This window comes from Neoarius graeffei, chromosome 7 (genome assembly GCF_027579695.1).
Source record: "Neoarius graeffei isolate fNeoGra1 chromosome 7, fNeoGra1.pri, whole genome shotgun sequence".
In the NCBI taxonomy this organism is placed as follows: Eukaryota; Metazoa; Chordata; class Actinopteri; order Siluriformes; family Ariidae; genus Neoarius; species Neoarius graeffei.
This window is the reverse complement of record NC_083575.1, coordinates 12,775,052-12,797,107: the sequence shown is the minus strand read 5'-3', so window position 1 is coordinate 12,797,107 and position 22,056 is coordinate 12,775,052. Positions and strand designations below refer to the sequence as shown.

The 22,056-nt window shown below is 43.2% G+C and overlaps 1 protein-coding gene across 1 annotated transcript in view; it reads right to left on the bottom strand.

Moving 5' to 3' along the window:
• cdh23 (cadherin-related 23) overlaps positions 1 to 18,990 on the bottom strand; it is a 727,851-nt gene extending 708,861 nt beyond the window's left edge. Inside the window, exon 1 of the mRNA XM_060925294.1 lies at positions 18,902 to 18,990. The gene's annotated coding sequence lies outside the window, so the exon portion shown is untranslated. The remainder of the gene's footprint in view (positions 1 to 18,901) is intronic.
• Between the last annotated feature and the right edge of the window lie 3,066 nt (positions 18,991 to 22,056).

Here is a 22,056-nt window from a genome sequence, read left to right as displayed (position 1 = left end):
ACGTTTTGGAAATTTTCGTCCATGGGGGGCGCTGTTTTTGGCCGACGCAATTGCTCCAAAACGGGTTTTTGGTAAATAATTCCATAATGCTTTTCCTTCACACCACTACCTTGTGATAGTACGTTGCTGTTGTAGACACTTATTTTTCCAACTCATAATCGCTCATGTACAGCATAGCGCCACCTACTGACATGGGAAAAACCAAAAAATTTATTCTTCAAAAATCTATATCTCATCTTCTATTTACTCAATTGTCATCAAACTTCATACGCAAACTCTTCATAGCTCACCTGACGTCTACGCCAAATTTTGTGCACTTTCGCCCCTGGGGGTGCTGGTTATGGCAAAAATGATATTGCAGCTTCTGATTTGTCAAACTTGCCAAGCAAACTCTTTACAAGACCCTTATTGGGGCGCTTGCCATGGTCAACAACGCACGAAATTTGGCTCCTTTTTCTTAGACTGCCACCACTACTGAGAACCAGAAGCCCAGATCCAGGCAGGCCTCAGGGCCTCTATAGCGCCCCCTAACTCGTTGTGATTTTGGCCTCCCGCATTTAGGTGCCTGGGTGCCATGTAGTTTGTAGTAGTGGCATGCCATTTGGTACGCATATGTATCTCACTAAGCCGGACAAAAATGTAATGCCAATGCATTAGCCACGCCCAACAGGAAGTGAGGTAATTTCACTTTTGTGCGAAATGCATGGCCACGAAGACGGCGCAACTCCTCCTAGACCGTTCATGGGAATGTCACCAAAATTGATACACATCATCTACAGACATGGCTGACAAAAGTTACTAAATAGGTTTCACGTAGCATAAACCGTTCAGAAGTTATACGTCAATCAATTTTCAATGCAACATTTTACATGCTTAAAAATTCATAACAAATCTTCTACTTGCTCAAAACTGCTCATACTTCACACGCAGACCACTCATTGGGCTTCTGACATGTTACCCACTTTCTGTGATATTTCGCCACTGGGGGCGCTATTTTTGGGCAAAAATTCCAGTCTTTCCTCAAATTTGGTCAAACTTCACGGCCACCCTCTTACTACCTCCCCTGTCATGTATACCACATTTTGGGAATTTTCGTCCATGGGGGGCGCTGTTTTCGGCCGACGCAATTGCTCCAAAACGGGTTTTTGGTAAATAATTCCATAATGCTTTTCCTTCACACCACTACCATGTGATAGTACGTTGCTGTTGTAGACACTTATTTTTCCATCTCATAATCGCTCATGTACAGCATAGCGCCACCTACTGACATGGGAAAAACCAAAAAATTTATTCTTCAAAAATCTATATCTCATCTTCTATTTACTCAATTGTCATCAAACTTCATACGCAAACTCTTCATAGCTCACCTGACATTTACGCCAAATTTTGTCCACTTTCGCCCCTGGGGGTGCTGGTTATGGCAAAAATGATATTGCAGCTTCTGCTTTGTCAAACTTGGCAAGCAAGCTCTTTAAAAGACCCTTTTTGGGGCGCTTGCCATGGTCGACAACGCACGAAATTTGGCTCCTTTTTCTTAGACTGCCACCGCTACTGAGAACCAGAAGCCCAGATCCAGGCGGGCCTCAGGGCCTATATAGCGCCCCCCGAGCACCGTACAGTGCGAGACCCTATTGTTGCCATGTGTCCACTTCTGTGCTTTGTCACCATTGTGGGAGTAATGTCTCTTGCCGAAGAAGCTGTGGAAGGTTTTTCGCGGGGACGCATGCCCCCGCCCCCCTTGGCCGCTGGCGCGAGGGCCCGTCGAGGCCGCTTGCGGCTTTAATTTTATTTCTTCTTCTTCAGGGTAGTAAAATTCGCTTTCGCTGTGAACACTGTCGTTATCGCTATCCGTGCTGTAAAATCAATGCTATTTTCTTGAGAAATGCTGGCAAAAATTAAGATTTTTGATAATCTTATAAATAAATCTTATTAAAAAAAAAGATAAATGTTGACAAAAAATGCTACTATGTTTGTTGTTGTAGTAAACGAGCGAGTCGCCAAAGGTCCATAACTGGGGTCCATAACTGGGGTCCGTGCCATAGGATACGGACCCGCTCACCAGCCAATCAGAGTGCATGATTTGATGGAAACCGCACCATGAAAAAAATAAGATGAATTATTGCATGACAGTGAAACTAATTGGAAAAGAATTAATAATTATATTATGTCCAAGGGGCGGGACGGTGGTGTAGTGGTTAGCGCTGTCGCCTCACAGCAAGAAGGTCTGGGTTCGAGCCCCGTGGCCGGCGAGGGCCTTTCTGTGTGGAGTTTGCATGTTCTCCCCGTGTCCGCGTGGGTTTCCTCCGGGTGCTCCGGTTTCCCCCACAGTCCAAAGACATGCAGGTTAGGTTAACTGGTGACTCTAAATTGACCGTAGGTGTGAATGTGAGTGTGAATGGTTGTCTGTGTCTATGTGTCAGTCCTGTGATGACCTGGCGACTTGTCCAGGGTGTACCCCGCCTTTCACCCGTAGTCAGCTGGGATGGGCTCCAGCTTGCCTGTGACCCTGTAGGACAGGATAAAGCGGCTAGAGATAATGAGATGAGATGAGATTATGTCCAAGGGGCGGCACGGTGGTGTAGTGGTTAGCGCTGTTGCCTCACAGCAAGAAGGTCCTGGATTTGAGCCCAGCGGCTGGTGAGGGCCTTTCTGTGTGGAGTTTGCATGTTCTCCCCGTGTCCGCGTGGGTTTCCTCCGGGTGCTCCGGTTTCCCCCACAGTCCAAAGACATGCAGGTTAGGTTAACTGGTGACTCTAAATTGACCGTAGGTGTGAATGTGAGTGTGAATGGTTGTCTGTGTCTATGTGTCAGCCCTGTGATGACCTGGCGACTTGTCCAGGGTGTACCCCGCCTTTTGCCCGTAGTCAGCTGGGATAGGCTCCAGCTTGCCTGCGACCCTGTAGGACAGGATAAGCAGCTACAGATAATGGATGGGTGGATTATGTCCAATATATCTTTTCCCAAAAAAAATGTATGAGATATTTTATCTTCTAGCATGATGTTGTGATGGAACCCTTCAGCTGTGTGTAAAGGTGAAGTATTTAAATCCCTGCTGCACTGGGGAATGTGCTGGAAACCTCACTTCCCTGTATTATACAGATATATTCCTAAAGCCGAATATTCTGCCTTGCTTTGTGTCTGTGGCTGCGTTGGCTTTGACTTTTGCAGGAATGAAATTCAGGGGTGATTCACATCAGCCTGACGAAAAACCATGGATCAATGAGCCGTCGGAAGAAGGAGAGAGTTCGAGAGGAGTTTTCTCTGTCTCATAGCTCATCCCACAAAGGGGAGTTTATTCTATCGTTTCTCCACAAAATAAACTGTCAAGAGGTTGTGAAAGAAAGGAGAAGAAGGAAAAGAGAGCACTTTAAAGCTCAATGGGAGCTATAAAGTCATCAAGTGAGGGGAGAAGGGTGCTGGTTAGCACATGTTTTCTTGACCTTGACATACTGTTGTGCAAAATCTGAGGAGTGCAGTTCTAAGACCATCGTTTATACAACATTTCATTCAGTTGCATACTTTATTGTTACTTTACATTACAGGTATTTAGCAGACACTCTTATCCAGAGCGACGTACAACATACCCAGAGTAGCCTGGGGTTAGTCAAGGGCACTTCAGCCATTCCTGCTGGTCCAAGGAATCGAACCGGCAACCTTCCCAAAGCCGCTTCTCAGGAAGGTGTTTTCAACCCAGAGTTCAGCATACGATGTCGTGTCAAAATGGCCGCTCATACGGTCAACAGTAAATAAACTATAACTTCATTTAAATGATTTTATGATTGTTGATTGAGCTAAAGTAAATACAGACACGTTTGTTGGTTAAATCTGTAACACTGACCTGAAAATTTTGAGAAAGTAAATACATCATAAACTCAGGAGCAATAACAGTCTACTGTAGTCACTGGCTAGGCGGCACGGTGGTGCAGTGGTTAGCAAGAAGGTTCTGGGTTCGAGCCCAGTAGCTGATTGGGGCCTTTCTGTGTGGAGTTTGCCCGTTCTCCCCGTGGGTTTGCGCCGGTTTCCCCCACAGTCCAAAGACATGCGGTCAGGTTAACTGGCTACTCTAAGTTGTCCATTGATCAAGCTTGGAGAGGGATGGGCTCCGTCAAGTTTAAATGTCCGAGACACACCAATGATGGACTGTTAAAAATGTCATCAGTGGTGGGGGCGTCATGGCTCAGGTGGATAAGGTGCCATACCATAAATCCGGGGACCCGGGTTTGATTCCGACCCGAGGTCATTTCCCGATCCCTCCCCGTCTCTCTCTCCCGCTCATTTCCTGTCTCTACACTGTCCTATCCAATAAAGATGAAAAAAGTCCAAAAAATATCTTTAAAAATATCAGTGGTGCCCCTATGGCTGTTGGGACGAAGAAGTCGTCACTGGCTAGATTGTAACTAACAAAACACACCTATCATGAAGGCGTCCGTGTTTTTTCTCCCCATGTAATAGCTCAAACCCACCAAGGTAAAACATTTACTCAACTCTGAATTCCAGCTTCCCAAAATGAACGCAGCTTCATTTCTCTTTTGCTCCTGAGATGTGATTGATATTTTATCACTTATAAACAACATCATGATTGGACAGTTGAGAAGCAAAATCATGCTAAATTGAGCCAAATATCCACCTCCTCTAATGCTTCTTAAAGTGCATATTCTGGACCAATTTCGTTTTTTTTTTTTTTAATCTGAAAGCATGTCGCTTTACACACTCATCCAGAAGGGTAATTTTGCACAAGGCCATCTGTCTCATCTCATCTCATTATCTGTAGCCGCTTTATCCTGTTCTACAGGGTCGCAGGCAAGCTGGAGCCTATCCCAGCTGACTACGGGCGAAAGGCAGGGTACACCCTGGACAAGTCGCCAGGTCATCACAGGGCTGACACATAGACACAGACAACCATTCACACTCACATTCACACCTACGGTCAATTTAGAGTCACCAGTTAACCTAACCTGCATGTCTTTGGACTGTGGGGGAAACCGGAGCACCCGGAGGAAACCCACGTGGACATGGGGAGAACATGCAAACTCTGCACAGAAAGGCCCTCGCTGGCCACGGGGCTCAAACCCGGACCTTCTTGCTGTGAGGCGATAGCGCTAATCACCACACCACCGTGCCACCGGCCATCTGTCTACAGCAGAAAAAAAATAACAAAACACATCTGGAAAAATCCCAAGGGAGTCTGGAGCCAGATTCGTGACGTTATCTGCGGAAGCGCCAGCAGGCTGCAAGAGCTTGCACGGTTTCAGTGCACAGCCTGTGTAGACCAAGCGCTCCCATTTCTCTCTCATTGTCCGGTCTTTTGGGAAACGATGAGTACTAATCCCATCATGATTGGTGTTGCTACACCCTCCTATGATACATCTGTTAACCATTTTAATAATTACGTGATAACGTTGAAGAAATTTGCAGAAAACCACCAGGTCGTTTTCTCAAACAAACCAACGCTGGCGTAGGATTCAGAAAGAGGCGTCCCGCACGTGATATCACGAAAATCAGTGTTTGCCGGGAAATCCAAATGCCAAGTTTTTTCAGAGGCGGACCAATTCGCCTCAAATGGCTTGATTTCAACTGAATTTTTCTGGTATTGTGCAAGGTAAAAAAAATTGCACAAAATGCAAAATGTGACAGATATTTGACCAAAGTTTAATATAAAATAGGAGAATTACATTGATCTTGCTCCTGAATTTACCCGTGAGATGTACTTTAAGTTCTTGGGATTGTTCGGTTCCTATTTCTGTCAAGCTACCTGCTGAGTTCAATCACATTCAAATTTGCAAAGAACTCAGATCATTCATCATGTAACAAAACCGGGCATTCGAGCGTGTAATGTTTGTATGTTCGCTGAAACATTTGGTTGAAACGTGCTACTGCTTGTTTTGATGATACAACGGCCTCGCTATTCTAAACATTACGACTGTATTGAACAGGCTCGCTCAGGGAGAAACTTATTGTTCCAGTTTACCAAAAAAAAAAGACACTGAGTGTATTTCACACGGACACCTCAGAGCTCCAGGGTCCCTGTTTCGAAGCCGAGTTCAGATTCCAGTCCTCAGTTGTCCGGTTTCTTCCAGGTTGCGTGTGAATGAGTGTGTGTCCTGCAATGGCCTGGTGTCACTCATCCAGGGTGTTTCCTCGCCTCACTCCCAGGGTTCCACCACAACCCTGACCAGGATAAAATAGTTGAACTGAAGACGTATGAATGATGCATGAAAGACGCATCATGGCAAGAACAGGCCCAGAACTGCGGCACCCTTTTTAAACAAAGCTGCTCGGCGCTGCTACATGATTTCATTCTTCCATGGAGTAGAAAAGGTGCAGAATGTGTGATTTCATCATTAGTAGGCTATAAAGTTTTTTGTGGTTGTTAAGGGTTTGGAACACACACGCGCACGCACACACACAGCTGTCAGCTGGTACATAAATACCAACAATGAGGATTTGTCATGCCGTAAAGCCAAGAGTGAACGGGTATTATGGTCAGACTCTTTCTGATTATTTATGAGCTGGCCGTAATTGAACGCCGTAAATCTTGCACTTTTGAGTTCTATCAGAGCAAGGAGCGGGCGTTCTTAAAGGACCTTTCTCACACAACTTCCACTCTCCTCTCTCTCCCTGTGGCTTCCTATAAAACTTCAAAACTTGTCCATACATGTCAACCCCTACGGATTTCCCGTATTCCCTACGGATTTTGGCATTTTAAAAATGGTACGGGTGTAGTGGTCAGGGCTTTGAACCAGAATTTTTTTCCTATTGGTTCGTTCCGAACAGAAACGGAATTTTAACGTTTCCGGTTTTGGGTTCCACCATTAAATAGATGTTCCCGAACCGGTTAGAACAAAAAAATTTCGTTCCCGGAACGGTTAATTACATTCCCTGTCAGCTGTTTAACAAATGGCTATAAAATTATGTCTCTGTCTCATCCAGCTTAAGCCAAATGTAGGCTAATTCTATTACAACCTTCATTAAATAAGACAAGAAATAATTCAAAACAATTATTATTTCAAATGTTGGCGATTTGGATTCTCAGTATGTCTTCCCATCTACACAAACAGAAAAAGTGCCAAAAATGAAAGATAATTCGTTTAGTGTGTTACCAAAGGCTAGTCAGGCCCTATGCATTGATAGGCTAACAGAGGTTGTCATTTAATGTTCGCGAGCCTCTCATTAACGTGGACAAATATATTGATATCGTGTTTGAAATTGACGTTTTTGAATAACGATAGACTGCGATATTTACCTCTTATTTAAGATGTGGAGACGTGATAGTAGTCCACCCTCCCGCTCTCTCCATTCAGTCAGCGAACGTCACACAGGAAGTGAACCCCAGCGGGTCATAGAAACTTGCACAGGAGAAGAATGACTTTTTTATTTGTAGGCTACAGAAACTTTGAGGAACGAAATAAAAACCGGTATTAACCAGTTACCATTATTTTTAATAAGTGTTTCTGTTCCGGAACATAAAAAATAATAAAGTTTCTGGTTTCGTTTCTGTTCCATGTGAAATAGAAAAAGTTCCCGGTTTTCGTTTTCATTCCTTGAACCAGTTCAAAGCCCTGGTAGTGGTATTCAACTACGGATTTTTCTACATTTTCACCTTAAAATTATTTTGATTTATTACCATCAAAAAAATCGTCATGAAATACGAAAATGTATGGGAGCCGCCATTTTCTACATTTAGAATTACTCAACTGGTACTTCCGCTAGTACCAACAAGCCATTCCGAATGTCTGCGCATGTGCAATTGTGATTTTCCTGCACATCGAGCGGGAAATAACAGCACGTGTAGCGTAACAATAGACAGGTCAAGAGGTCAAGATGTCGGCACCACCGAAGAAAAAAACTCAAAACATCTAAAACTGGAGGTCGCGTTCTTCCTGAATGGACAGAAACATTCAATGGAATAATTATCGCTTCCAAAATGGGTGCCGAGTATGTCAACTGCACAATTTGTTGTGGAGACGTGAAAGTGTTTGCCTCTGGAATTTACGACGTGAGGGAACACATGAAATCTCAAATGCATGTGAAGAATGCAAACCAGAAAAAGAGACAGCCGTCAATTAATTTCTTCACGCAAAAGCCAACAAAGGTTGTATCTGACATTACGTATTAGGTAAGATCTGATACATTTTTATTATGCATGAAATATTACTATGGATTTGGTATGGAAATTATGGATTTCTTTACCAGGGAGTACAGGTGAGAGCCGTGGGGGTTGACATGTATGCTTGTCCACGATTCACAAGGAAGTGCGCATTCATGTAATCAACCCTGATTAGCCGTGTTGAGACAACAAAATCGGTAAACAAAACGCTTTAAGGTGGAAAACATTCTGTCGTGTTCTAGTTTAAAGCCACTCACTTTATTCGACACGCCCACGGTGAACCATCCTCTATCCTTCCCCACTGTCAGTTTCCAACCACTGCACCCTTTTTGCTGGATATTTTGGTTCTCTGGACTGTGTCTCTAACAAACCGTGACACGGAGGTGTTTAAAAACTTCTTGACGCTGCTATACCTGACATACACAAACCACACAACACACACCAGTATCAGTGCTGTGTGTGCACGGAGACAAAATCCGCAGCAGGAGAAAGCATGCAGACTCGCAAAATTATAAATCAACAATTCTAAATTGTGTTGATTTAAACACGTCTGGCAACCTGGCGTAAATCTTCAATCCCCGAAAAGGGACTTTGAGAAATGGCATTTTGGTTATCATTATAGTCTTTTGGTATTATCGGGTTTTTATAAATGTTTCCTGAAAGACGGCTCATAAAAAAAATCAAATCAGATGTATGGCTATTGTTTTCAACTGATTTTGTGTTTGATTTGTTCAGTCAATTACAACCCCAATTCCAAAAAAGTTGGGACAAAGTACAAATTGTAAATAAAAACAGAATGCAATAATTTACAAATCTCAAAAACTGATATTGTATTCACAATAGAACATAGACAACATATCAAATGTCGAAAGTGAGACATTTTGAAATTTCATGCCAAATATTGGCTCATTTGAAATTTCATGACAGCAACACATCTCAAAAAAGTTGGGACAGGGGCAATAAGAGGCTGGAAAAGTTAAAGGTACAAAAAAGGAACAGCTGGAGGACCAAATTGTAACTCATTAGGTCAATTGGCAATAGGTCATTAACATGACTGGGTATAAAAAGAGCATCTTGGAGTGGCAGCGGCTCTCAGAAGTAAAGATGGGAAGAGGATCACCAATCCCCCTAATTCTGCACCGACAAATAGTGGAGCAATATCAGAAAGGAGTTCGACAGGGTAAAATTGCAAAGAGTTTGAACATATCATCATCTACAGTGCATAATATCATCAAAAGATTCAGAGAATCTGGAAGAATCTCTGTGCGTAAGGGTCAAGGCCGGAAAATCATACTGGGTGCCCGTGATCTTCGGGCCCGTAGACGGCACTGCATCGCATACAGGCATGCTTCTGTATTGGAAATCACAAAATGGGCTCAGGAATATTTCCAGAGAACATTTTCTGTGAACACAATTCACCGTGCCATCCGCCATTGCCAGCTAAAATAGTTCAAAGAAGAAGCCGTATCTAAACATGATCCAGAAGCGCAGACATCTTCTCTGGGCCAAGGCTCATTTAAAATGGACTGTGGCAAAGTGGAAAACTGTTCTGTGGTCAGACGAATCAAAATGTGAAGTTCTTGGAAATCGGGGACGCCATGTCATTCGGACTAAAGAGGAGAAGGACGACCCAAGTTGTTATCAGCGCTCGGTTCAGAAGCCTGCATCTCTGATGGTATGGGGTTGCATTAGTGCATGTGGCATGGACAGCTTACACATCTGGAAAGACACCATCAATGCTGAAAGGTATATCCAGGTTCTAGAGCAACATATGCTCCCATCCAGACGACGTCTCTTTCAGGGAAGACCTTGCATTTTCCAACATGACAATGCCAAATCACATACTGCATCAATTACAGCATCATGGCTGCGTAGAAGAAGGGTCCAGGTACTGAACTGGCCAGCCTGCAGTCCAGATCTTTCACCCATAGAAAACATTTGGCGCATCATAAAACGGAAGATACGACAAAAAAAACCTAAGACAGTTGAGCAACTAGAATCCTACATTAGACAAGAATGGGTTAACATTCCTATCCCTAAACTTGAGCAACTTGTCTCCTCAGTCCCCAGACGTTTACAGACTGTTGTAAAGAGAAAAGGGGATGTCTCACAGTGGTAAACATGGCCTTGTCCCAACTTTTTTGAGATGTGTTGTTGTCATGAAATTAAAAATCACCTAATTTTTCTCTTTAAATGATACATTTTCTCAGTTTAAACATTTGATATGTCATCTATGTTCTATTCTGAATAAAATATGGAATTTTGAAACTTCCACATCATTGTATTTTGTTTTTATTTACAATTTGTACTTTGTCCCAACTTTTTTGGAATCGGGGTTGTAGAATTTCTTCCGTTTATAATCGCCGTTTTAATTTTCACTTTACCTCCTTAATGTATCTAGATTTCGAACACTTCAATGTTGTTCAGGATCCAATCCCATGCATCTGAAACTCCACAACTAAGTGTTCGTCTGTCATACAGAGTTCCAAGAAGAAACACTTTTTAGAAAGGGATGTGTGAGGGTTTTGCGTCACTCGAGGACCTGCAGGAGCTGGGAGAAAAGTCATCGGGGTGCGTGGTTTTTACATTCATGCAGGCAGTCAAGTTTGAAGCTCATGGAACCCAAAAAAAAAAAACCTTCATTAACACGGGAGCATATTGGCTGCTCATCCGGTCAGTGAGTGTTTACAACATACTAAAATGACTAAATTGTTTATACTTTGGGAAACAGAACAACTACGACACAGGAGATGGGAGGATAAGTGAGAATTCCTTCAGGAGCAGGAGGGAATGGGATTTTAAAAATGGTCCAGTGCATATTTCCAGGAAGAATCTTCAAGTAGCTCAAGAAAACCTTTATTTTCCCCCTAAACGATCTTGAAAATGGTACATCAGGCATATAAAACCATCATCCTTCCCAATCCTAATAATCTGCGTGTCATTTCTGAATGAACACACACACACGCGGTATGAAGATATCTAGTCCGCAGCTGTGCTTAATTAGCAGCCCAATCACACATAATGAAGTGTGTGTGCGGGGCTTCTGGGACACGACACTGACTTCCATGAGGTCAAAGACGTCCAAAACGTCTCTCAAATGATTTATGGTCTTCTTTGACGTCTGTCCATCTCTGTCTCGCTCTCATGATGGCTCACAGAGATAGAGAAGGACAGGCCGGGCAAACGCACCATTTTCTAAACCACACACACGCCACACACATGGAGCCCCCTCTCTCATTCCCTCCCTGTTCCAACTGAGTGAACCGGCTGATTTAATGACCTCACGCAGACGGACCACAGCGAGGGGGAGATGGATAGAGAGAGAGAGATCAGCAGACGAAAGAGATGAATTAACCAAACAAGAGAAAGGTGTCAGGTCCAGGGTTCTCCAGCAAGAGTCATTACTGTTCATGACTATTCACCATTTCCCATCATCTCTATCTGTTCCTTCCTCCAAGCCCTTCATTTACTTTATCTCTGCTTCTCCTCTGGGAGACTTCGGGAACGTGTCCCTGTATCTGAGATTCGGCGCTCTTTTATCCCCCCCCCCCCGTGACAGAGCGTTTCATTTGTGGCTGCCCTTCAAAATTCCTGTCAGATATTTCGGCTTCATTTCAAATGATTGCTCGCTTCTCCCCTCTCTCCTTGCCTCTAGAAAATCATTTTCAGAGTAGATTTGAAGGGAATCATGATGCGAGATACTCCAACAGAGTACGGCTTCAGTTTCAGATCAGAAACACACACACACACACACACTTTTTTGGTCGATGGCTTTGTATAAGGCATCATTATGATGCAGAACAACTTTTAAATCTTGACTTGAAATCACAGCCACTGCAGGCAGACTTTATATGCATCACACACCGAATGGCAATTTCACATCGCCCAAGCACTTGACTATAAACTTGGAGCTGTCAACTTCACCCTTTCTTCGAAAAAAGGTAAAATATTTTCAAAGTGCACCGGCATGTGCATGGCGTTTAAGAGGTTAATACGAGCACAGTCCGATGCAAAACCACGTACACACTAGGGTGCATCAGTTGCCCGCTAAAAATGAAAAGTTCCTCCGATCATGATGCATTTTTGTTTTTATGTTCCTTTTGGTAAGAAAACACACTGGGTGAAATATTTTGACAAAATTCTAAAGTTTAATGGTGGCACCAGGAGCTCAAAGTTATGGAAAAAGCTGCTATTTTATGACTTTTATGACAAAATTTCGATCACTTTTCATGAAACATTATGGCACCTTATAGAGCATACCAAATATCTTAGATCCACATTTTTAGTGCATATTCTAAATATATTATCAAGCACAGTTTGAGTTTTAGCTGTTCATTGAATCATTGTTCAACTACTTTTAAACAATACAAATGTATTATGAATCACATTAATGCTTCTCAATCCCTTGCAAAGGTTCTTAACATGATCTCTGGCTCACAAGAAATCAATAAATGGAGTCCAACATTGTGATTCAAACCTTACGCGAAAACATAAAATAAGCGTTTTTTGGCAAAAAATGAACCTCATGGTGCCACCATTAGACTTTTGAATATGGTCAAAAAATTTTACAGGATGTCTTTATTGGTGAAAAGGAACACCCAAACAAAAATGCATCAGATTTTATGAAAGTGAGGGCAACTGATGCACCCTAGTACGCACACTTCCTAGCCTGAAAGCTAACACCCGTATGCTAGTGCAGCTTGAGATGCTTCTTCGCCCGATTGGTTGTGATGATCATCCACATCGTTTTTTTTTTCCCCCCTTTACTGGACTTTATCATCGAAACCAGCCCTGTGTCCAAAATGTAGTGGACTATATAGTGAGCTCGCCATTTTGTAGTGCGGTCTGAATGTATCGTGAAAATTATTACACCCTATATAGTGCACTCAAAGTATCCCGCAATGCATCACGAAAAGTAGTGTACAACCGATGGTCACTAACCAAGCAATATATCCCATCATGCATTGCAGTCGCGCTGAGGGGGGGAAAAAAAAAAAGCCTGCAGATGACCACCCAGTCAGTGCAGCAACGAGAGTAATGTAGTGTGTTGGGCGTGAACGGATGGAGGCAGAAACCCATTATAAACGGACATTCAAGTACAATTAAAAATAGTAAGAGAACAGAAAATAAGCTAAAATAAAATAAGACAGATAAAATACACGAATAAAAGTTACCTCAAATTTGATTTCATAAAAGGCAAAGAAGAAAAGTATTCAGCTTGAGCTAAAAGAACTGAAAGATGCCGGTACTTTGTCTTGATTAATGTAAGAAATACGCTCAGTATAATATGGATTTAGGGCGGCACGGTGGTGTAGTGGTTAGCGCCGTCGCCTCACAGCAAGAAGGTCCGGGTTCGAGCCCCGTGGCCGGCGAGGGCCTTTCTGTGCGGAGTTTGCATGTTCTCCCCGTGTCCGCGTGGGTTTCCTCCGGGTGCTCCGGTTTCCCCCACAGTCCAAAGACATGCAGGTTAGGTTAACTGGTGACTCTAAATTGACCGTAGGTGTGAATGTGAGTGCGAATGGTTGTCTGTGTCTATGTGTCAGCCCTGTGATGACCTGGCGACTTGTCCAGGGTGTACCCCGCCTTTCGCCCGTAGTCAGCTGGGATAGGCTCCAGCTTGCCTGCGACCCTGTAGAACAGGATAAAGCGGCTAGAGATGATGAGATGAGATGAGATAATATGGATTTATCACAAAAACACATGCATGTATTTATTATTTTGAAAACCCGACTGGTCTGGGGTGTTTTTATTGCGTGCCAGTAATGACGTAAATACTAGCGCGACGGACGAGTGTCCGAAAGTGCTTTTTCATGAGCTCACTATATAGTCCTCTATATACTGTAGTAATTCCCTAGGGAGTAGTGAACGAGTGAGTCATTTCGGACACGGGGCAGGAGAATTAAAAAAATTCTAACAGTTCGACTACATAAAATTCAAAGCACAACATGAAATGGGCGGCACGGTGGTGTAGTGGTTAGCACGGTCGCCTCACAGCAAGAAGGTTCCGGGTTCGAACCCAGCGGCCAGCGAGGGCCTTGCTGTGTGGAGTTTGCATGTTCTCCCCGTGTCTGCGTGGGTTTCCTCTGGGCGCTCCGGTTTCCCCCACAATCCAAAGACATGCAGTTAGGTTAACATGGGGCGGCCTTGGGTTGAGGTGCCTTTGAGCAAGGTACCGAACCCCTGACTGCTCCCCGGGCGCTCTGGTGTGGCTGCCCACTGCTCTGAGTGTGTGTGTGTGTGTGTGTGTTCACTGCTTCAGATGGGTTAAATGCAGAGGATGAATTTCACTGTGCTTGAAGTGTGCATGTGACAAATAAAGGTTTCTTCTTCTTAAACTCTAGTGAACTTTTTACTCCTCCAGCGTTTCTGGCTTTGAATAAGACCGTTCGAAAGTGGTTATGATTTGTTTCATAGTTATATCACACACACAGACACACGCAGGCACCAGGTCTATCGACCTTTTTGAATGCATGCCATGAGCTTGTGTGATATTTATAACATCACATGAACCCTGCACTCTGACCTCAGCTTCCAAACAAGCTGAAATACACTTCTATAGTACCTCTATACTTGACAATTATCTTCTTCCATCTTCTAAAGCAACTTAAACCATACCGCAATTCCACACTCAGGATGGATCGGGTATTGGCTCACACTCTGAGCTCTGATAAGGCTGTAGATCGCGTAGATAAAATGGAGGCCAAATTGGTTTTCTCGAATTCACAGCGCAATTATGTCAGCCTCACAATGTAGCGACTGGTCCCATGCTACTGTCTAAATACTGAAACACCTCATTTTTAAGCATAGCCCAAAGCTATCCTTAACAAACCAAAGATAAATAATTCAACTTGAACCAATTAGCGCTGATCAATTTCTTGATGCAAGGAATATTTTAAGAGCAAAAAAATGATCCTGTCACAGCACGAAGATTAGTGTTGTGCATTCTGGGATGCTTTTCGGCTCACCGTGGTTGTAAAGAGTGTTACTACCGAGTTACTATCGTTATAGTACATATAAATATACATGATGTCACTACAGCAGACGTCTAGTCGCATAAAATGATTAGCGTCAGTGTTGTATGTTGTAGCTGCTCGTCTCTTGATTTTTTTTGTTGGATATGGAAGAGTCCATAAATTAAGTTTACTTTATATTGTCTCCCATATCAAGGTCGCCAGGAAAGAAAGTTCACTTCACTGCTGAATATTTTGTGTAATGCAGCCTACACTGTATCTGCTCAGAAATAACGTACTCACCGGCCACTTTATTAGGAACACCCATCCATCCACCCACCTGCTGTTCTGTTCGATGCGGTTCTCTAATCAGCCGATCCCTCGACAGCAGCACGATGCATCAAATCATGCAGATATAAATCAAGCGCGTCGGTTAATGTTCACAATGTTCAAACATGAGAATGGGAAAAACTGTGATCTCACAGTGAAGTGTGACTGACTTTCACTGTAGCATGGGTGCTGGTTTGAGCATTTCAGAAACTGCTCCTGATCTCCTGGGGTTTTCACACAACAGTCTCTAGAGCTTACACAGAATGAGTGAGTAAGTGAGCGAGCTAGCGACAGTTTTGTGGCTGGAAACAAACGCCTTGTTGATAAGAGAGGTCAGAGGAAAATGGACAGACTGGTTTGAGCTTTGTTGCCAGGAAGGACATAGTAACTCATATCATCACTCTTTACAACCATGGTGTGCAGAAAAGCATCTCAGCATGCAACAGTAGGACAGAAGATCACACTGGGTTCCACTCCTTCCAGCCAAGAACAGGGATCTTAGAATCAAGAACAAGTTCCTGTTAAAGTGGCCTGTGAGTGTGATTAGCTGACAGTTTTGGCATGGTTACATAATATAATCTCATCTCATCTCGTTATCTCTAGCCGCTTTATCCTTCTACAGGGTCGCAGGCAAGCTGGAGCCTATCCCAGCTGACTACGGGCAAAAGGCGGGGTACACCCTGGACAAGTCGCCAGGTCATCACCAGGCACGGTTTTAAGGGGTGGCAAAAGGTGGCAGTTGCCACTGTAAAAATATGTCTTGCCACCCCAGTTGCCCCCCTATTTTAAAAATAATTATTTATTAAAACACATTTTTGAAATTCAATTATCTATCTACAGAGATACTAAGCCCTCATCTCATCTCTACCTACCGTTATTTACGTTATTTCACACCCCACCCCACCCCCGGAATTTTGAAATGGTTTCACCCAGAGAGAGACGTTCCGTTAGCATTACTAGCAGGTCAGCCTAGCTCGCGTTTTCGCCTGTGTGCTATTCAGTTTAGTCTCATCTCATCTCATTATCTCTAGCCGCTTTATCCTTCTACAGGGTCGCAGGCAAGCTGGAGCCTATCCCAGCTGACTACGGGCGAAAGGCGGGGTACACCAGGTCATCACAGGGCTGACACATAGACACAGACAACCATTCACACTCACATTCACACCTACGGTCAATTTAGAGTCACCAGTTAACCTAACCTGCATGTCTTTGGACTGTGGGGGAAACCGGAGCACCCGGAGGAAACCCACGCGGACACGGGGAGAACATGCAAACTCCACACAGAAAGGCCCTCGCCGGCCACGGGGCTCGAACCCAGGACCTTCTTGCTGTGAGGCGACAGCGCTAACCACTACACCACCGTGCCGCCCCTATTCAGTTTAGTGATATACTTAATTTGTTTCTTTGAGTTTTACGGAAATCGAGGATGAACACATCTGTACAAGTTTGAAGTCTTCGGTTAAGATCCACAATCTAAACCATTCGCTATCTGTCTATTTTTTGATACATTGCTAGGGCAGAATAGTTCCATTCATTGCTTGGGAATATACTTTCAGAAAAGATGGTTTAGATGGTTGAATCCGTTTTCCTTGATGGTACAATAGCTCAATACATATTTGACAAGGTGACTTGATTGCGAGTCTTTCCTGAGCGTAAGTAAAAATGATTTCTACGATTTGCATAAACTGCTGCATCGACAACCTATGCCCCCCTCCTGGAACCTATGCCCCTCCTTTGCCACCCTAAGGAAAAATCTCTGGAGCCACCACTGGTCATCCACATAGACACAGACAACCATTCACACTCAATTTAGAGTCACTAGTTAACCTAACCTGCATGTCTTTGGGGGAAACCGGAGCACCCGGAGGAAACCCATGTGGAGAACATGCAAACTCCACACAGAAAGGCCCTCGCCGGCCACGGGGCTCGAACCCGGACCTTCTTGCTGTGAGGCGACAGCGCTAACCACTACACCACTGTGATATTTTATCAGAAATAAACTGTGGAGTGCATCATCATCACTGAGTGCCGTAATCTCAGTCCTAGTAGGTAGAAATTCAAGCTTTCTGTGTATTAGTGCGTCTATATTCTAATATGGAGGTTAGGGTGCATCAGTTGCCCTCACTTTCAGAAAATCTGATGCATTTTTGTTTGGGTGTTCCTTTTCACCAATCCTGTAAAATTTTTTGACCATATTCAAAAGTCTAATGGTGGCACCATGAGGTTCATTTTTTGCCAAAAAACGCTTATTTTATGTTTTCGCGTGAGGTCTGAATCACAATGTTGGACTCCGTTTATTGATTTCTTGTGAGCCAGAGATCATGTTAAGAACCTTTGCGAGGGATTGAGAAGCATTAATGTGATTCATAATACATTTGTACTGTTTCAAAGTAGTTGAACAATGATTCAATGAACAGCTAAAACTCAAACTGTGCTTGATAACATGTACTAAAAATGTGTATCTAAGATATTTGGTATACTCTATAAGGTGCCATAATGTTTCATGAAAAGTGATCGAAATTTTGTCATAAAAGTCATAAAATAGCAGCTTTTTCCATAACTTTGAGCTCCTGGTGCCACCATTAAACTTTAGAATTTTGTCAAAATATTTCACCCAGTGTGTTTTCTTACCAAAAGGAACATAAAAACAAAAATGCATCATGATCGGAGGAACTTTTCATTTTTAGGGGGCAACTGATGCACCCTAATGGAGGTGACTTTTTAATCATTAGACTGGAAATTATTAAAGCGGATTGCGGACATTAGTGTGAGACCCAGCCTGCATGGTTCCCCTCCAGAGTGAAAAGTTGCTGCAGCGCCCTGTTCGGAAGGAAACACCGCACCGGATCCTCAGCCTCGTTCGGGATTTAATGACTGACGCATGAATTAATAAAGGCGCGCGCGGTTTTCCGTGGCAGGCGCGCGCGGCGTTACCGGAGACGCGTGTCGAATCCCAAATGATCCAGCAAGGCACGACACCGGGCGGATAAACATCTCACACAGCGCGTGTGGGGCAAAAACTTTTGTGTCAACCGAATAAAAATCCTGAGTTCTGAAGATAAATAAATAAATACACAGTTCGGTACAAAAAGTAATAATAATAATAATAATAATCAAAAATTTCCAAATGCACCTGATCAGAGGACACACAAAAATGCCAAATGTTCCTTCTGCTATTTCACCTGTGTGTTGAACTTGATCGAGGCGTGGCTATCTTTTTATTATGAGCCTCATTAATTAGGCTGTTGTTCTCTATTAGCATAACTCAGTATAGAAGTCAGGAACTCTGAGTAATGTGCTCTCTCTCTCTCTCTCTCTCTCAGTCGGGTGCTGTTCCAGCTGTTTTCCCGGAGCGCTCGGGTTGAGTATTAAAGTCCTCGTGCAGCCCGTTAACTTCACACCTGCACCATCCGGTAAACTCGAATGAGCTGCACACGCGTGAACGCTGCAGCGCGGCGCCTGGGCTGGGATTAACGCGAGCAGAGAACAGAGCGGAGGAACCGGAAACTCTTACCTGCTGCTCGTCCTGAGCGTTAGAGATCAAAGCGCTGCTCCGCGGTGACGGTGCGCGCGCTGTGCGTTTCTGCGCTTCGTTCTCTTCCTCACTCTCGCACGCGCGCGCGCTCTCACTCACTCGGTCGGTCCCTCCCTCACGCGCACGCTTCCGCCGCTCCACCCCCTCCGAGTCGCCGGTGTTCTCTCTCTCTCGCTCTCTCTCTCTCTCTCGGCTTAAATATGTGTGTGGAATGAAGGATGGAAGGAAAGCACTCCTCCGTCTCCTGCGGCCCGAAAACTTTGTGCTCGAGAGCGGATCAGGTTTCCGCACCAACATGGAATCGGTTTATCGGAAATCTGCCGGTCGGCACCATGCTGAGGAAAGAAATCCAAGTCTGAAATACTGAAAATGATCAAAAGACGGTGTTAACTGCTGCATTTAGACCCCGCGCTAAGTCATCCCTAAATGTAGACTAGAGGATTTCTGCACTGACGTGGACATCAACCGAACAAAAAGCTCAATCAATTAAGTAGTCAGTCAGTCAATTAATCAATCATTCAGTCACAGTCTATTCACATTAACATGGAATTGGTTAATCCAAAATATGACCACTCCATGTTTGGTCGAGAAATATAAGTTTGAAATATTGAAAATGATTAAAAGACCATAATAAATTTGCCCCAACGTTAAGGAATCTCCCATTTTAGACTATATAGTATTTCTGCGGTGGACATGAACCCAACAAACAAAAGGGTCAATCAGTCAGTCAGCCAATTAATCAATCAGGTACTCAGCCAATTAATCAGTCAGTCAATCAGTTACCCAGCAAATCAATCAATCAAGTCAGCCAATTAATCAATCACTGCCAATTAGTCAGTCAATTAATCACAATCAGTTAGTCAGCCAATTAATCAGTCAATCAGTCAGCCAATTAATCAATCAGTTAGTCAGCCAATTAATCACAGTCAATCAATCAGTTAGTCAGCCAATTAATCAGTCAATCAAACAGTTAGTCAGCCAATTAATCAGTCAATCAAACAGTTAGCCAGCCAATTAATCACAATCAGTTAGTCAGCCAATTAATCACAATCAGTTAGTTAGTCAGCCAATTAATCACAGTCAATCAGTTAGTCAGCCAATTAATCAATCAGTCAGCCAATTAATCAATCAGTTAGTCAGCCAATTAATCACAATCAGTTAGTCAGCCAATTAATCAGTCAATCAGTCAGCCAATCAGGTAATCAGCCAATTAATCAGTCAGTCAGTCAGTCAGTCAGTCAATTAATCACAGTCAATCAATCAGTTAGTCACCCAATTAATCAGTCAATCAGGTAGTGTCAGCCAATAAATCAGTCAATCAATCACTCAGTCAGTCAATCAGATAGTCAGCCAATCAATCAATCAATCAATCAATCAATCAATCAATCAGGTAGTCAGCCAATTAATCAATCACTCAGTTAATCAAGTAGTCAGCCAATTAATCAATCACTCAGGTGGTCAGCCAATTAATCACTCAGTCAATCAGGTAGTCAGCCAATTAATCAATCATTCAGTCAATCAATCACTCAGGTAGTCAGCCAATTAATCAATCACTCAGGTAGTCAGCCAATTAATCACTGTCAATCAGGTAGTCAGCCAATTAATCAATCACTCAGTCAGTCAATTAATCAGTCAATCAATCAGTCACCCAATTAATCAGTCAATCAGGTAGTGTCAGCCAATGAATCAGTCAATCACTCAGTCAGTCAATCAGATAGTCAGCCAATCAATCAATCAATCAATCAATCAATCAATCAATCAATCAATCAATCAGGTAGTCAGCCAATTAATCAATCACTCAGTTAATCAAGTAGTCAGCCAATTAATCAATCACTCAGGTGGTCAGCCAATTAATCACTCAGTCAATCAGGTAGTCAGCCAATTAATCAATCAGTCAGTCAATCACTCAGGTAGCCAACCAATTAATCAATCACTCAGTTAATCTAATAGTCAGCCAATTAATCAATCACTCAGGTAGTCAGCCAATTAATCACTCAGTCAATCAGGTAGTCAGCCACTCAATCAATCAATCAATCAATCAATCAATCAATCAATCAATCAGGTAGTCAGCCAATTAGTCAATCACTCAGGTAGTCAGCCAATTAATCACTCAGTCAATCAGTCAGTCAGTCAATTAATCAGTCAGTCAGCCAATTAATCACAGTCAAGCAGTTAGTCAGCCAATTAATCAATCAGTCAGTCAGTCAATTAATCACAGTCAGTCAGCCAATTAATCAGTCAATCAGTTAGTCAGCCAATTAATCAATCAGTCAATCAGTCAGTCAATCAGTTAGTCAGCCAATTAATCACAATCAGTCAGTCAGCCAATTAATCAGTCAATCAGTCAGCCAATTAATCAATCACTCAATCAGCCAGTCAATTAATCATAGTCAATCAGTCAGCCAATCAGGTAGTCAGCCAATTAATCAATCAGTCAATTAGTCAGCCAATCAGGTAGTCAGCCAATCAATCAATCAATCAATCAATCAATCAATCAATCAATCAATCAGTCAGTCTTGAGAATATTTATATTTGCTTCTGATCGGATTCTGTTTTGAATAATTCACGACTTTATTAAATGTGAAGAACAGCTTGCTGTCTCTCTGCACTGATGAATGTAAACACCGCTGCTGCACCATTTCAAAACGGAAACGCGGCCCGTTCCGTCTGAAGCCTCCACCGCTCAGAGAGAGGGGGGGGGGCGCCTCCTCTCTGCACGGGCGCAAATCCCGCGCTCTATTTCCGCCCGGCCCGCTGATTCACTGCCGCACTGGGACCCGCAGCAGCGCTTCTCCCACATTATTACTGCGCATGCGCTTCTCCCAGTTTACGCTTTCTGAACATCATGTTTCTCACTTGAACCTGACCTACATTATGAGCTCACCTGTTATCGCGACCAGTTTGCCATTCAAAACAGTGAAAACCCGTTCTGAAGAACTCTGAATTAAAAGCTTTTCATCACTTCAGCTTACAGTCCGTCTGCGCCAATGCGCTTCAAGTGCAACTGTTGATCCTCGGCTGCCATCTAGCGGATTTCATGTGAAACTACAATTTAAAAAATGAAGTGAGTGGCGTTTGGTTTAAATGCAAATTATTTATTTATATTGCAGCATAATAATAATAATAATAATAAT